Raw genomic sequence first — 16,389 nt, forward strand, 5'->3', positions numbered from 1 at the left:
AGAGGTTGTTGAGGTGGAGGAAGTTGGGATTGATGGAAACCCGGAGGCCTATTGGTTTGGGCATAGTTAGAAGCATTTGGCCCCTATTGCCTCCGGCTCCTTGGTTGGGAACATTACCTTGTCGATTATTTCCCATGTTACCTTGATCACCAAAATTTTGATTTTGATGGTCTTGGTATCGGGAGTTAGGTTGTTGGTTTTGGTAGCCATACCCTCTTTGGTTAGAGTAGCCTCTTCCATTGAAATTGGAAGGGCCTCCCCCACCATGATATTGGTTACCATAACCACCACCACTTTGATTCCAACCACGGTTTCCACCTTGATTCCAATTCCCCATTTGATTAGGGTTTGGCCTCAAGTTCCCTACATTTTCCATTCTAGGAGAAAAATTCATAGCATTGACATCTTCTACACTATCATCATGTTCATAGGGAGGGGGTTGAACTTCACAAGCATACACACAATGGGAGGTATCATGATCATAGGTTTCACAATTTGAGCAAAACATGCATCCTTGAGGCATTTTATTATAAGAAGAGGGGGAAGAAGTGGCCATACCATTGCCTCCCTTGGTTGAAGGGGAGGTATTACCATGAGGATTGGACCTTTCTTTCATCATTTCATCCATTTGCTTGGCCATCTTGGAGATTTGGGAAGAAAGGTTGTTGATTGCGTTGGCTTGCTCCAATGCATAGACACCTTTGCTAGAAGTGGCCTCCCTTTCTCCTTCGTACCAATCATCATAGTGCTTTGCGGCCTCCTCTATGATGCATTCCACTTCATCCTCTCCCTTGTTCATGATTGGACCGCCGGCGGCGGCATCTAGGCTTGTTCTCCCTTGAGGTGAGAGACCTCCATAGAAAGTGTGGATGAGTTGATACTTGGGTATCCCATGATGTGGGCATTGGCGTTGGAGCTCCTTGTACCGGTCCCATGCCGCACTTAGAGTCTCACCACTCTTTTGGCGAAAGCCTTGGATCAACGATCGAGCCTCGGCGGTCTTCCTATGGTTATAAAATTTCCTCAAGAAAGCCGTAGTCACTTGGTCCCAAGTTGTGAGAGAGTTAGGGGGCACCTCCTTCTCTAGCCATTCTAGACCTCTCCCAATTAAAGAAAATGGAAACATCTTGAGGCGGATGTACTCTTGAGTCACCCCGTTGGCTTTGATTGTGTCACAATATTTCTCAAATTCTTTTAAATGCTCATGAGGACTCTCAGATTTTCCACCCGAGAATAGTTTCCTCTCTATCAAAGCAATCAAATTGGGCCTGATTTCGAAGTTGTTGGCTTGAGTGGTAGGAGTTAGGATCCCACTTTGGGCTCTAAAGGCTTCGGGAGCCCCAAGACGACTTAAAGGTGTATTCTCTCCCATTTGAGGACCGTCTTCACCTCCGGACTTAAAGTTTGAAAAGGGGTTGATTTCCGGACTTGATAGCGAATTAGGGCTATCTAAGTCTTCACTTGAGGGTGAAGATGGTGGAGTATCTTCCAATTCTCTTACTCCTTCTTTCGTTGGGGTGTGAGAATTTCTACTCCTCGCTCTCGCTTCTCTTCGAAGTAAGGACAAAGATCTTTCTAACTCCGGATCAATGGGAACCAAAGACCTTAAGCGAGTTCGTCCTCTGTTCATACAACAAAGCTAAGGAGAACGTAAGCACTGACAAGTAACAAGAAGTAACAAATACTAAAAGACAAGGAATGAGATAGTCTCAAATGAAGTAGTGAAAAATTAATGGAAGCCGTCTCCCCGGCAACGGCGCCAATTTGACAAGGGAATAATCGCGTCGTCAAACGACTACACCTCAATCAAATATAATTTATACACCTAAACAAACCTAATACAAATATAAGGCAAGTATAGGGGTCGAACCACAAGGAGACATGCATAAACACCACATTCACTACTCAATACTTAAGCTACCTCGGAACAAGAAGTGTGAAAAGCTAAGAAATTAAACTAGAGATTAAGAATGATTAAAACCAATATAACTAAGCACCAAGGGAAGTAGGTAGATGTAGTTGCCAATTGATCATGCAATAACACGAAGGCAAAGCAACGGTAAACTAAGCATGTAAGAATATCGAATTAAAGCTCAATCTAACCGCCTTCCGGGGTCAATCAAATTCTCCTAACATAGCCTCTATGTTTCCACACTAGAACCATATATTAGAAGGTGCAATCAAAGAACTATCGATAGTAATGGATCTTAACTAAGTCAACTTCCGTTTCTTGTTAGCAAAGATTCACCTTTAATCAACTAACAATGTGCACTTGCAAGAAGATTAAAGAACATCAAACACACAAAGACTTTAATCACCATTAACAAAACCCCAACATCATAAGCATGAATCAATCAACAACTACACCATCCCCACACCCTTGGCTAGGGGACTACTCACAAATCATATTGAAGGCAATATCAATCATCAAATCAATAAGCATCAACATGATCAATAAGCAATGAAGAAAATCAAGATAAGCAAATAAAACTAAATACAAAAGCAAAGAAAGAGAGTAAGAAATTGCTCATTAATTGAAGATGAAGATTTACAAAGGTTCAAGCAAGCTCCTTCTTCAATATCCAAGTTCATCAATGGAAATCCACACTTTCTCTCTCTACTAATGAAGTTTCTCTCACTAGATTAGGGCTAAAATGTACATAATGTTCTCATTACAAAACTAGGGGTCTTAATATGCCCCTCACATTACTCTAAAGATGAGTTAAAATGCACGGAAATACCCACGAGTGCGGCCGCTCCATCGAGGGTGAGCGGACGCTCCAGAGGGTATTAATTAAAACAGCCGCCTTACTGGAGCGGGCGCTCTCCCAGACAGGAGCGGGCGCTCCAGGTGTGGAGCGGGCACTCCTTTCTGATGGAGCGGACGCTCCATAAGTCTGGAAAATAGGGGATCAGATGAGAAAATGGAGCAGGCGCTCCTCTCTGGTGGAGCGGGCGCTCCATAAGTCTGGAAATCAGAACATCAGATGAGAAAATGGAGCGGGCGCTCCTCTATGGTGAGCGGGCGCTCCTCTTTACAGCTCCGGACTCTTCTCCAAATTCATGCTCCTCTCTTCCGCTATTCCAATGCACTCAAAAGGTTGACTAAGCCTCGAGCAGGACCACACGAGCACTCCATCAAACCTACTCAAACACTCATACACAAACATAAGCATAGAAAAGAGGGAAAGCGGCAAAGCAAGGCCAAAAACAAAGTAAAAAGGAGGGGAAAACACAAAAAGGAACAAGACAAAGAAATCTAAAACAAGGTGCTTGAAAAGGCTCAAACAAGTGTCAAGTGAAGGGAAAAACCCTTAAAGAAAAGGGTAAAAGAGTGGTATAAATACCACTCATCACTTGGCTAATAGATTATAAGTCTTGTGAATGCGGAATATTGTTTGTAAAAAGGTAGTTTAGAAAGAGAGAGAAAGAGAATAAGAATTAAGTAATTCTTAATGAGAGTTGATAGAGAGAATTGAGTAAGAATTGATAGTAGTTGATGATTGAAAAAGGGGAGATAAGACCTCTATTTATAAGAAAAAAGAGAAGGTCGAAGAATAAGAAAAGAATCCAAATTCGAATCGAAATAAAACTCGTAGACAGCAGTTTTTGCGAATTTTGTTTTTATCATATCCTTTGATCCAGAAATCCAAATAAGGCATATAATATGTCGTTGGAAAGCTCTTGAAGTCTAATTTCTAATTCAATCAAAATCAGATTAAAATATTTTGTAGATAAAAAGATATGAACGAAATAGTAGGACGGTGTCAGTTTTGGATAGAGTTTCGTATATCTTTTCATATCTTTTTCGTTATAGCTCGGAATTATTATTATAATATATCATTGGAAAGATAATTTTAAGATCTATTCAACCATATAAAATTTAGATAAAAAATATGAGGCACGAAAATAATATCTGACTATCTTTGAACATGTTTAAATCCGAATAGAATTAGGAAAGTTTTAAAAAAGGAAAGTTTATATTCAAATCAAATTCTATGATCTTATCTTTTCAAAAAAGGATAATTAAGATATTTTAGAAACTTATAGAAGATTCTAATCAATCCTAATTAGTTTAGGAATAGGATTAAACCTTTGGACCCTCCTCATGATCATTGGGTCGTAGGTAAAATCCGGTTTGGGCCCAGTTTAGTATTTTGGCCATAACTTCCTCAATATTCATCGGAATTGGGCTTATAATATATCGTTGGAAAGGTCTTTTAAATCCCCATCCAACTACACCATTATTGGACCCTTATCATGGACCAAAATAAACTGAATTGGACTTTTTCATAAAATAGAAATGGTTTTCGAAAACAGAAAGAAAGATTTTTAATAAAAACTAACCGCAACACTTGACTTTTCACACTTTCACCTCATTCGATTAGGGTTCGACGTGAAAGACATTCATCACTGGGTTTGGTTTTGGGGAGACACAAATGGGTGTCTACACTGTTAAACCAATCCTGGGCCACCCCTTTGAGAGTGGCCGGGAAGCATCTACACCAAGTAGCATCATCTACACTTTGCAAGTATATCAAGTTCTTATACGAGGTAATGTGCTCCTCTAGGTTGCCCGTACCATCATAGGCACCCACTAGTACACTCTTCACTTTTGCTAGTCGAGGGGACGCTAGTATGTCTTGCGAAAACGGAGGCAGCTTATCTCCCAAATTCAACAAACGCATTTGCCAATCAATAGGCTGAGGCTGAGCGGACGTTCCGGCCAGGTAGGGGGCTTGGCCGAACATCTGACCATACAGCCCATATTGCCCAAAGACTTGGGGAGTTGGCTGTATCAACCCATTGAGTACTTGAGGGGGTTGATATTGTGATGGCTGAATTGGAACGGGAGTGATAGTATGAGCAGCTTGACTTCTGCTGGAAACGGCCGTGTTGGTGTATTGGGAGAAAGATTGGTTGGAGACTTCATCCGGCATGGTTGGGGTAGAGGCCGTGTCAGAGTATGCGGCCCTCTCCCTTTGCTTGTGCCGAATGTAATCCCTTGCGTCCTTGAAACGCTGTGACGGCTCAGTCTCAACTCTTTTCGGCTGTCTGTCCCTCCCCCCAGCCGACTGTGTTTTTGCCAGCAGACTAGAGAGGTTGGTCCGTGGGACTTGGGGAGACCTTCCATGCGAACGGCGGAATGGGGTGTTACCAGCATCAGTTGCATTAGTCTTGTTGTTGGCTTTCTTGGAAGTGCCTCCTCCCCCCTTTTGCTGAGTAGCCGCCAACTCCTTGCGGAGCTTAGTCAGCTCGGCCATTAGGGTAGCTGGGGTGACAGGAGGTTGTTCGGCCTCTTCAAATGAGGCAGTCAAAGGATTGCTTGAATGTATGGTAGTACGTATGTCTTCTACATATCCATCCTCGCCTGGACGAGGACCAGAATTAGGTGTCTGACCATCTATTGCCATAACGGACGAGTATCCCCACAGACAGCACCAAATGTTTCGGGGTTTTTTGTGATTCCCTCGGATACTGGTCACGCTCTGCTGACAATGAGACTAGGAATCCTGCAAACTAACGAATATTCCGGTGATCGGAATATTCGCCTCCGACGATCAAGTTAGCGATCGGAAACCGAAAAGGCTAGAGAGAAAAAGTAGAGAGAAGTTGGAGCTTTTAGTGCTCTATATTGATGTTACGTCAAAATCCACCCCTCCCATCAAAAATGATTGGGGTATTTATAGGGGTGGGAACATGTGCCCCTCTAGGGTTTATGCCCTAGAATCTCGTGACATGATTGGTTGCGCAATCAGAGGTCGCCACGTGTCATGGGGGGGGCACCGTTTTATGGCTTTCAAGGGTTTCTCGGGATTTGGGCCTGAGGTCATCAGGGCCTTTTTCTCTTTCTGATGTTGAATTAGGGTATTTAGAGATGGCTGACATGTGTCACCCTGACAGGTGGACACGTGTCTCACTCCCATAGGGCCACGTGTCGCCTTTTTACTGGGCCACGTGTCACTATGAGATTGGGCCACGTACCTGGGGTATTTTTACCCTAAACAGTAGGGTTCGGGGAGGGTGGGTTTTTTGGGAAAATTTCCCAGAATTGAATGCTCTCAACCATCTTCAATCTGTATTGAATGCAGATTCAATGAAGGTGGTTGGGAGATGAAGGAATTTAAAGGGAAATGGGTAAATTTAATGGTAATAGTTAGGTTAATTAATCAAAACATAAAACTAAGGGTCCGTTTGGCATCGCTGTGGTTTTCTGTTTTTTGGTTTTTTGTTTTTTAAAAGTATATTACATATGTTACATAATGAATCAAAAAATATTTAAACTTATTAAAATCATGATAATTTTGAAAACTGAAAACAAAAAAGTGAAAACACCTTTTTCTTGTTTCCTGTTTTTGGTTTTTAGTTTTCAAAAAAAAACAGGAAACTAAAAACCAAAAATGATGCCAAACAAGCCCTAAGCAAATCCAATAAAATTGTTAAGTAGTAGGATTAGAAAAAAAGTAAGGGCATATATGTAATTGTGCAGCTCAAAAGTTACTAAATAAGGAAAAAAAATTGTTGCAAGTAATATGAACCACCCCAAAAAGGAAATTGTTGCAAGTAAAATGAACCGGAAGTGTACGACACCAATTTTGATTTCAGGTCGAGGAGTACGGGATTCTGAGCCAATGAAGGTTCACGTCAGAAACTACAACATATTGCCAGACCCCCTTGCAAGAGGCTGCATAGGACAGCGTTATATGAGCCAAGGGTACTTAAGAATGTCATTTTGCGCGTGCAATTGTAGTTTCCTTTATTTCGAACTTGTAATTGGTTCTGTTATCTTTGTATTGTTCGATTACGATCTCTTATCTAAGTGTCGTATGGCTTATTATTAATGAATTTTAATCTCCCCCCTTCAAAAAAAATGAACCGGTAGTAGTATTAGCAATTAATTAATAGCTTTTAATGATCACTACTACAAAAAAGGCCTTAGAGAACTGTTATAATATGCTTTATAGATCGCCTTAGGGGCGTTCTTCTGCTAAGCGATGTATAAAGTATATAGATCGGGTCGTTTAGGCGTTTTATATATTAACAAATAGAGAACGGTTGTTAGTCACAACCGTTCTCTTTTCCCTTCTTAAAATCGTACATTAAGGAAGGAATATAGAACGGTTTAGGCCACTTAACCGTTCTATATTGCATTACAATAGAGAACGGTTAAGTTAGATAACAGTTCTCTAATGTTTTTTTTTTTTTAAAAAAAAAATCCGGCTTTATATATTTGATAATTCAAATTACCATGTACGTATTTAATCTTGTATTATTCCTGCATTTTGATAATCTGTATTATTTTTGTATTTCATTTTAGACCTGTATTTGTTGTATTCTGTACTTTATTTTGCACATTTATCCTGTAAGAAAAATTCCACATTTTCTATGTAAAATAAATTCATGATCCTGTATATGTGAAATATAACTGTCAGTATAATAAAACTAACCAAAATATTTCCAGATACGACGAAAGCCATCAAAATATACTTCATATATATAATTTAAAACATCCAACCACAATTAAATTGAATCATTCCTACAAAATTTGTTCTATACAAACAAATACATGAGTAAAATATTAAAACACCTTTCTAATTAATGATGATTCAAAAAAAAATTATGCTTAGATATACCAATACCATATTGATCTACAATTCACATAAATCATCGTCGTTGCCATTTGATTTATGGATGGTATCCAGTAACATATGAAATCCACCTTTTCCTAAGCTTGTCGATCATTTGTTGAAAATATGTAGGAGGAACTTGCTTAAAATACTACAAAACAATGTAAAATACATACATATTAGTTAATAATATACAATAAATTCATCTAATTAAATATAAATTGATATACCAATACCATACTCTTTTCGCAAATTATGCAAACTGTTGGTTTCTTGGACCTGCTTTTGTTTAAATCAATTGAGCCATGTTGATTCACCTGCAATAAAATGTTATTTGCATGTCCTGCAATAAAATTTGAGAAGAAATACACTAAAACATGGTGTTGAGGATGTTTTGAAGTCCCTTAGTAAGTCATTCTAGTCAAACTATTTCCTTAGAAGTTTTTAGTTCTAAGACTTGTGAAATTTTGGTCTGCTAATGTATTTTTGCCTAATTAAATGTTGCTCTCATTCCAATAGATCTTCTAGTTGATAAAATTTAAAAGTGCATGGGAAATCCAGAAGCTGATGCATATAACGAATATTGAAATATGAAAAAGACAAGCAAGTATCATTACTTCAGCAGTTTTAGAGAATATTGTTTAAAATAATTTGGTACATTTTGAGCTGTGACAATATAATGTTGTATCACTATTCTCACTTTTAAAATGGATTGGAAAAGGATCATGTGGTAATATCACTATATTGCCCACATTGGTTATCAACGATGTGCAGTACAGAGGTTGGTTTGCCTGGTTTCGCATCAATTTAAATTAGATTGGAGAACGAGCTGCTCACAATATTACTATACGAATGCTTCTCCTTTAAAGTACTGATGTCTTAAGTGGAAGAGGTTTTATATAAGCATATATGAATGACTTTGTTCATTTCAGTTTTCAGTTTGTAAAACACCGAAAGAATTGAAATTTAGCTGCCTCATTATCCTCCAAAGCTAATGGTAAATAAACTTAAAATTCCCAGCCCTTGAAAAATGATTTAGCCATCTAAATCTTAACTACTACCACTCATCAAAAAAAACTCTCCACAACATTCTTTTAATGAATGAAAGAGTCCAGCAAAATATTTCTTCCGGGCCATATATCTCAAGCTACCAAGTTTGACAGCAGAAAAAATAAAAACTTTTCTAGATTTGATATTTACACCATCATATAGGTGTATCAGTAGCAATAAAACACATGAAATAAATAATTGACATATACTCATGGTTCACAATCAGAAACAAATAATAGGCATCATGGGAAGGCAAGCCTTAAGAGCATTTTTAATTAACAATAGCTGAATATGGCTAGAAGACATGGAGCAGGGTGATTCTGTGCAGAATCCTAGCAAGAAGCAGGGGAGTAGCTACCAGCCTACCAGGCCTCTCATTAGGCAATGCACAGGTTGTTTTTTTTTCAGGCACTGCACAAATGGATGCTTAACATGTTCTGGGTTATAGGTATATATTTGAATGATGGAGTAACTATTTTACTTAATGCATGTCACAAATGCAGTCTAAAAATGAGTTATGGTCTAAAAAGTTAAAGAAGTTAAAGCAGCAGCAAAAGGTGGTTTAAAATAGCTTACTGTAATGAATTTAGAGAGATCAAAATAACTTCTTTCCGAACTTCCTCCCAGTCGCGATAATTGATATTCACTCTTTCACGAACAACTTCACCAATGTATGATGAAAAGCAATTTATTGTGATTCCATTCCAAGGGGATTTTGACGCCACTCAGAATTGCTTTTCCAACAATTGCAGCTATTGTACGATCCCTTCGATTCTCACACTCAGCAGATTTTTCAGCCTCATCAGTTTCAGAGGCCTCATTAGCACTTGCTTGCTTTCTATGTTTAGACAACAACCTACAAATATACAAATATAGAATCATCACCAATAAGTGTCATTAAAATCAAATAAAATAAAGCATTTGTTGCAAAAATCTATATCAAGAATAGATTATAAAATTCAATACAAGAACCAGATTTTGTTTTTAAAACGGCACCCAATTCAAAAAATAGCCTCAGCCATATCCTCAACAATTCTACGAACAACATATATTATCACCACTAACCAAAACCAAAAATAGTAGTACTATTTTATGCTTATCTCACTGTTTAAAACCAAAAAAAAAAAATGATTAGGGTTCTAAATTGAGCTTAGGTAAGATTAATTTGGCTAAAATAATTTTGATTACAATTGAAATAAATGTAAATTCGACAAAATTAGGGGTAATTTGATTGAACTTACTGCAATTCGCCTGAAAAATTTGCATACAAACAATCGATTGTGTTTATCCCTAAAACTGGAACTTTGAAGTTTTTTTTTTTTCAATCCTCTAAAATTCGAATTGTAAATTACTTTAATAGATGAAAACTATGAATTTACTTCTGTTTCCTTCATAATTCGAATGATTCATGCAATTGGATTGACAAATTATCAGAATCTAATTACTCTATGATTCGAACCTTTGTTTCAAAAAAAAAAAAAATATTCGAGCCTACCTCATTGCACTGGTTGCTCAGCAGACAGGTGCGGTGCTGTAGACGTTGTGCGGCCGTGGAGCAGTGGAGCGTGGTGTGGTGGCGCGGCTAAACAGTAAGCGGCTACTATGGAGGTTTCACTTTTTGAAGCAATAAACAGTAAGCGGTGAAAGTGAAAGTGAAAGTGCGCTTCAATATTCCTTTAAATCGCCTTTGATTAATTTGGGTACTCCGTATATTTTTTTTCCTCCTAATTAAATTAAAAAAAACCAATTAATCAATACAATACAAAACGGTTGTCAAGATGACCATTCTATATCATATATAATAATTATTTAATTTTTTTAATTATTTGAGTAAAAAGAAATAGAGAACGGTTAACTATGCTAACCGTTCCATATGTATTAACATACAGAACGCCTTTTATATAAACATGTTCTATATTCTTCTGGAGAACGCCTACCTTTGCTAACCGTTCTATATTTTGCGATCTTTAATCTTGTTTTTGGTGTAGTGGATGGAGTCATTAATTGAGATTATTGTGGATTTATTTGTTGATACCGACACTAAACTTAAAATTTTATGAAATTGAATTTATGACATATATAGGACTGTAAAGAAGATCGGAGGGAGGGAAGAACATATTTGAACGGTGGGAGAAGGCGGTCGTGGCAGCGGTTGATCGAAGATTTGGAGGACGATGAGAATATCAAGGACAACTTGAACATCATAAAACTCAGCAAAATTAATCTTAACCAGACCTGAATCAGGTAAATTTTCTGTATTTTTCAAATTTCCTGGTTTCCTGGGTTCTTATTGGGGGTTTAAGGTTTGATTTGGGGAATTGTGGCTACAATCATATGAGGCAACGCAGATTTACTGCTTTTGAATTTGATTTTATGTGGAAGATCTGGGTTTTCTTTGAAAATTGTGATCTTTATTTTTCAATGAGGTTATACAACTCAATACATTTTTTACTTTTTTTTTCCAAGTTTGATTTTCATTGATTTGAAATGTAACGCCCCGACCTCTAAATCAGTTATTAAGAGAATCTTAACAGCGGAATTAACCTAACATGGTCGGGACGTCACTGCCGTAATTTCTCACGAGATTTACAAGGCAACAAACATGCTTAATTAACAAACTTGATTTATAAAACATAGTAATCTATTTATAACAAACATTATTCTTAATTTTTTTTTTTTATAATAGAAAATCCTATCTTATCTCAAACTTTACTAAGTAGCTTAGTCTTACTATTCAAACTAAACAACTTAAAACTATAACTACTATTAAGTGATAACTGAAAGTAAAATCCTCGCTACTACTCGTCTCCATCATCCCCAGCTGTACCTTAAACATAAAAACATAAAAACGGGTGAGCCGAAGACTCAGTAACGAACTACTCTAGTAGTGTAACATCATTTCAATTCATTTTAGTTAACAAAACAGGGAGAATGGAATATCTTAAAACATTTAATAAAATTCATATAATGATATATATATAACGTTCATATTAACATGCTAGTCGCTGGCAAGTATGACATGGCGGAACGTCTTCCACGATGGGCCGGTGCCCATAACATAGAGCAGTTGCTCGACATAGTTAGGCTAATGCCCCATGGGTACATGCATGACCGAAAGTAACCTGTAAACATATACTGCCAGACGGACTAGGTCTTTCACTGTTTTTTATCATGTTGTGTAACTTTTACATAAGTCATTCATAGATTCATGACATACTTTTGTAAGATCCAAAGATCAATAAAACAACGTTTATCAATAAAATCATTCATATAAATCATTAAACTGAAGTACATTAATAAACACGTTCATCATCCCGCAAGTCATTAAATCCAGAGATATAAATAACTTTCAAAAATGACATCATGATTTTATAAATACATTTCAAAGGGAATTGCGGGTACTAGCAATAGCCGTTACCTCGGTTTATAGTCCGATAACCTTCTTGTTAGCTTTTATCTTATCGTTCTCACTGAGCTCCGAGGTCCGATTCCTCTTTTATGAAACAAGAATTTAAATTATCATATTAGTAGGGAAAAATTGATTAAAACTATAAACTCATTAATTATTTTTAGTATGAAAACAACATAAATAGTCAAATACTCATTTTTATTAGAAATGGGTATATATATTAGTACGTAAGTATATATATGATACTATGATCATTTAGAAAAAATCAAATACTACTTTATAATCAATAAGGAAAGTTAAGGATTATTAATCCTACAAAACAATAGACTTACATGAGCTTAAACAAAAACAAGGAGCTTGGCAAGATGACAATCACGCACGAAGCTATAAAAGGAGGGGTGGCAGTGATGTTTCTTTTTGGTGGGAAATTAGTATGCTAAAGCTTGTAAGGGAAAGAAGAATGAAGATAAAGATTAGGCAAGTCACTTGGTAACTACAATCTCATTGTAGTGGAGTAACGTGGGAATTGGATGAAGCCAAAAACTTGGTCTTATCCCAAGACACAAGCTAATGCTTAGCCGTGAAGGAAGAAATAAGAAGAGGTGGGTTTTGTCTTTTATGGTGAGCAAGATCAATTCTTATCATTTGCAAAGTGATAAGCTTAGGAATTACATAACAAATGAAAGGATAGCAAATTCCATGTCCATCTCATAAATGTGGAGGTGGTGAAGAAATATGAGGTGATGCTTGTCCTTTTGTGAGTAAGGGTATTTTGGTCATTTCATTCTCTCGGGTAAACTACAAATTTTGATATAAATCTGTAAATACATAGTGGAACATGAAAAATATTACTTAGACTGAAATACATTTTAAATAAAATTACTTTCGTTCGTAAAATTAGCTTCTGGAATAATATAATCTTAAAATAAAATTAGGACTAAAACATTCGTTCTTCGTCAAATAGAGATTAAAAATAAATTAAGCTTATAATAAAGATTAGAGTATAATAAATCATGTTGTAAAATCCCGGATATTACATGAAAAATCGTCTCCACTCAATTTACCCTTAGTTGGCAGGGGATGTATGTGAGGAAAAGAATTTAACATTAATAAAACAAGGCCAACATAATAGTAAATCAATGAGCGAGCATTTGTTTACTAATACAAATTACAAAATTTAAATGACTTTTATAAGAAAGAGATAGTGAAATCTTGAAGCTACCAAGAGGCTCCCATGGCCAGTGCGTAAGAATTCCAGGGGTATACCACCATAATATATGTTTTCAAACTTATATCAGTTTGGGGATTTTTCTGCAATTAGTTTAGGCGAATTTTTCGTTGTTCGTTATCGATCGATTAAGCTTCATGTTTATTTTATGGGTTTTTATTTGTGAGTTTGAGCTCCAAGTTTTTAGAATGAAAATTTTGATTTCTAGAGCTTATTGTTTATCCATCTTTTCTATTTTCGCTTACTTGGAGTAAATAAAGCTCTAAGGTTCTTGAATACAATGGATTTTTGAAGAAAGAGATTAGGAGCATGTGACGTCCTCTTATACAATAATATTTGTGATCATTCTAATCTGTAGAATTTTCTGTGCTATTTCCTATGGTTTTATGTTCTACCTTTTCCTAGCTATAAACAATTTATTTTGTTTGTTTTCCCAACAGATTACATATTAAGGAGGGTTTCTATGGTAGCTATCACAATCGCTTTGAATTTCCTCATGGCGGTGTAAGGACATCTATATATGTTCTCTGTCCTCAAGGTCAACATCCTCTCTCTATTTGAATTGATTCTGATAGCAGTATTTGATCTTGGCATTTTCTGTAATTTGGTGCTTGATTGTCGCAAGACTATTGTTTACAAAGGTCAGTTGAAGCCTTCTCAAGTCTCAACTGAAGGGGTACTATTAGTGGGACCGTGGCATTGAAAGGTTTACAAGCTACATGGCCCTGGTAATTATATTTAATTGTTGTACATTCCATGGCATTTCTTTCACCAAAGTAGAGGAAGACCAGTTAGTTAGTTATCAATGTCTTCATCACATATTAATCCAAACCATTTATTAATCACCTTCAGTTCAAGAAACTCTTTGTGCATGTAATGCTCTTTCTTGTAATCTTTGCTCTTTGTGGAAAACTTTGAGGTGGATTTTTCTGATGTACTGTAAAGTCATTAGCTAAGGCAAATAAAGAGCAAAGAATGATGCTTTCGGGTTTTGAAAGAATTGTGCCACCATTTACATCCGTTAGAGATTAGTAGATGCATTAGAATTAAGTAGATTAGCTCTTTAGTATTTAATAACGGCGTCCACACTATGGACTTCATATAGAAGACGAGATCAGGGAATCGCCCTTGTGTCTTGTGATGTTTAAGTGAATGTGATTGTTTCATGTTGTGGTCATTTGAAGTTGTGCTTTCAGCTGATACTTATTGACTTGTTCCTCTTACAATTACAGATGGTGCAAAACTGCAAACTCCTCTTCATGTTGGTGGGGCTACAACAATGTTGAGATTGTTAAAATTTTTCTAAATTGGTAGGGATTAGAGAATGTTGAAATGAAAGCCAAGAATATGGTATGGCTTTGTGCACTTTGGTTAAATGTGCAAGAGTGCTAATATTGCAACGAGTTGTAAACTTTTTTGTTATTTCGATCCCTAATAGTACTCTGATATTTGCAGTACTTGCAGTACTGCGAAATTCCATTACACATGGAAGCAAAGAATGGCTGCAATGAAGCTGCAAAGCTGCTTCTTTCTCATCGTGCTTTTGTGGACCAAACTAAGGATGGATTATCCATAGCTAAGAAGCTTTAGTTACAAATTGAATAGTTGAAGGGCATAGGGATCATGATCAATCTTTCGGCGTTCATCAATTTTCTTCCTCAATTGTTTTGTACGGAGTAATAGAGTTGTTGATCATTCCTCTATCTTTGCTTCTGCATGAAACCATTCTTGAGTCTTTCTTTATTTTTTTTGTATAATTGATTAATACATACAGTAATTGATTAATACATAAGTATGTCATATAATTGATTGTAAGATTAATACATAATGTACTATAATTTTGTGATAAATCAAGTTTTTGTATAAATGAAGCAATTATTGATTCTTTTGCACTGTCCTTTGTTGGAGTTATTCACTTGTTCCCATAGTACAACTCCAAGTCTTGGTTCATTGATTTTGCTTCAAAAGATCAAAATTCAAATTTGCTTGATTGATACCATGATTATGGCAATTAGTTGACTTTGATCATCATATATTTCCTCCTCTCTAGCCGTTTAATACATAAATGGAAAACTAATTAGTAAATATGCATAATTAAATGGTTTTTGATTGATTTCTTATGCATGGTTCCCGTGAAATACTAATTCCCTTCTTTTGACTTGAGCTTGGTGAAACTTCTATATAAACTGAAGCATCTTCCACTTCACAAGGGAGATACACAATTAAAAGCTATACTTCTCTTCTTTACTCCAAAATGTTACACAAAATAACTTCTAGTTTTGGGCATTGATCATTGTATTCTCAATCTAGCTTTTCGTAGTACACCGGAGAGTTAGAGTCGTGTAACCCTGGAGGTCGATTGCTATGAGTCCGTGTGTACAAGTACGGGGCAAATTCGACTTTAGGGCAGTGATGCTATGTCACGCCACGACATTAAATCAGATAAGTTTGTTCTATTATTAATTGCTATTAGTCATAATTCTTACAATCACTCCGTTCAAAGCAATTTATTTTGGAAGTTTAATGAATGAGCCTTAGCCACGACACAATGTACAAGAATACATCTCCTAACACCTTAGTTTAGCATGTCGTGTCACAAATCTCACAATATAAAGTTTCAAATAACAAGTGAAATAAGCTATAGGAGTTATATATACTTATCAATTTCCATAACCGAATTAGATTGGATTGGATTGAATTGAATTTAAAATCGATTTGGATTCGGTTTTAATAATCCAAAAGGCGTGGGATTGGCAAAGTTTATGAATTTTGTTCAGAAATAATTAATATAAGAGTATTTGATATATTGTATTTATAAATCATAATAATTGATTACACATTTTATAAAACCACAACATATCAAAACTATGTAACTATTACTGAAGTCAAAACAATTAGCTAATGAGCAATAGTGATAACTTGGGGAAACGCGCGCATCGCGTGCGGGTCCACAACTAGTAAAATGGGAAATTTATAAGAGGTAAAAATAAATTAAGCTAATTAAGTTAGAGTAAATTAAGGTAAAATTAAAAAGGGGCATGTTAGTAATATCATGTTAAAATACGAACGTTACC

At 36.2% G+C, this 16,389-nt stretch overlaps 2 long non-coding RNA genes and 1 other non-coding gene across 3 annotated transcripts; 2 read left to right on the plus strand and 1 right to left on the minus strand.

The window, feature by feature from the left end:
* The first annotated feature begins 887 nt into the window (after positions 1 to 887).
* Positions 888 to 993, plus strand: LOC145603261 (small nucleolar RNA R71). Its single transcript, XR_014104781.1, has one exon. It is a non-coding gene; the product is annotated as a small nucleolar RNA R71 (small nucleolar RNA).
* Positions 994 to 7,463: 6,470 nt separating this feature from the next.
* Positions 7,464 to 12,711, minus strand: LOC145601541 (uncharacterized). The gene is made up of 5 exons (XR_014104416.1): positions 12,420 to 12,711; positions 12,097 to 12,171; positions 10,174 to 10,402; positions 9,255 to 9,534; positions 7,464 to 7,945 (listed from the first exon to the last, which is right to left on the minus strand). It is a non-coding gene; the product is annotated as an uncharacterized LOC145601541 (long non-coding RNA).
* Positions 12,712 to 13,256: 545 nt separating this feature from the next.
* On the plus strand, positions 13,257 to 15,207 carry LOC145603062 (uncharacterized). Its single transcript, XR_014104679.1, has 4 exons — positions 13,257 to 13,347; positions 13,756 to 14,043; positions 14,548 to 14,665; positions 14,771 to 15,207. It is a non-coding gene; the product is annotated as an uncharacterized LOC145603062 (long non-coding RNA).
* The last annotated feature ends 1,182 nt before the right edge of the window (positions 15,208 to 16,389 follow it).

The sequence above is a fragment of the Chenopodium album genome, chromosome 21 (genome assembly GCF_948465745.1).
Source record: "Chenopodium album chromosome 21, dcCheAlbu1.1, whole genome shotgun sequence".
Taxonomy (NCBI): domain Eukaryota; kingdom Viridiplantae; phylum Streptophyta; class Magnoliopsida; order Caryophyllales; family Amaranthaceae; genus Chenopodium; species Chenopodium album.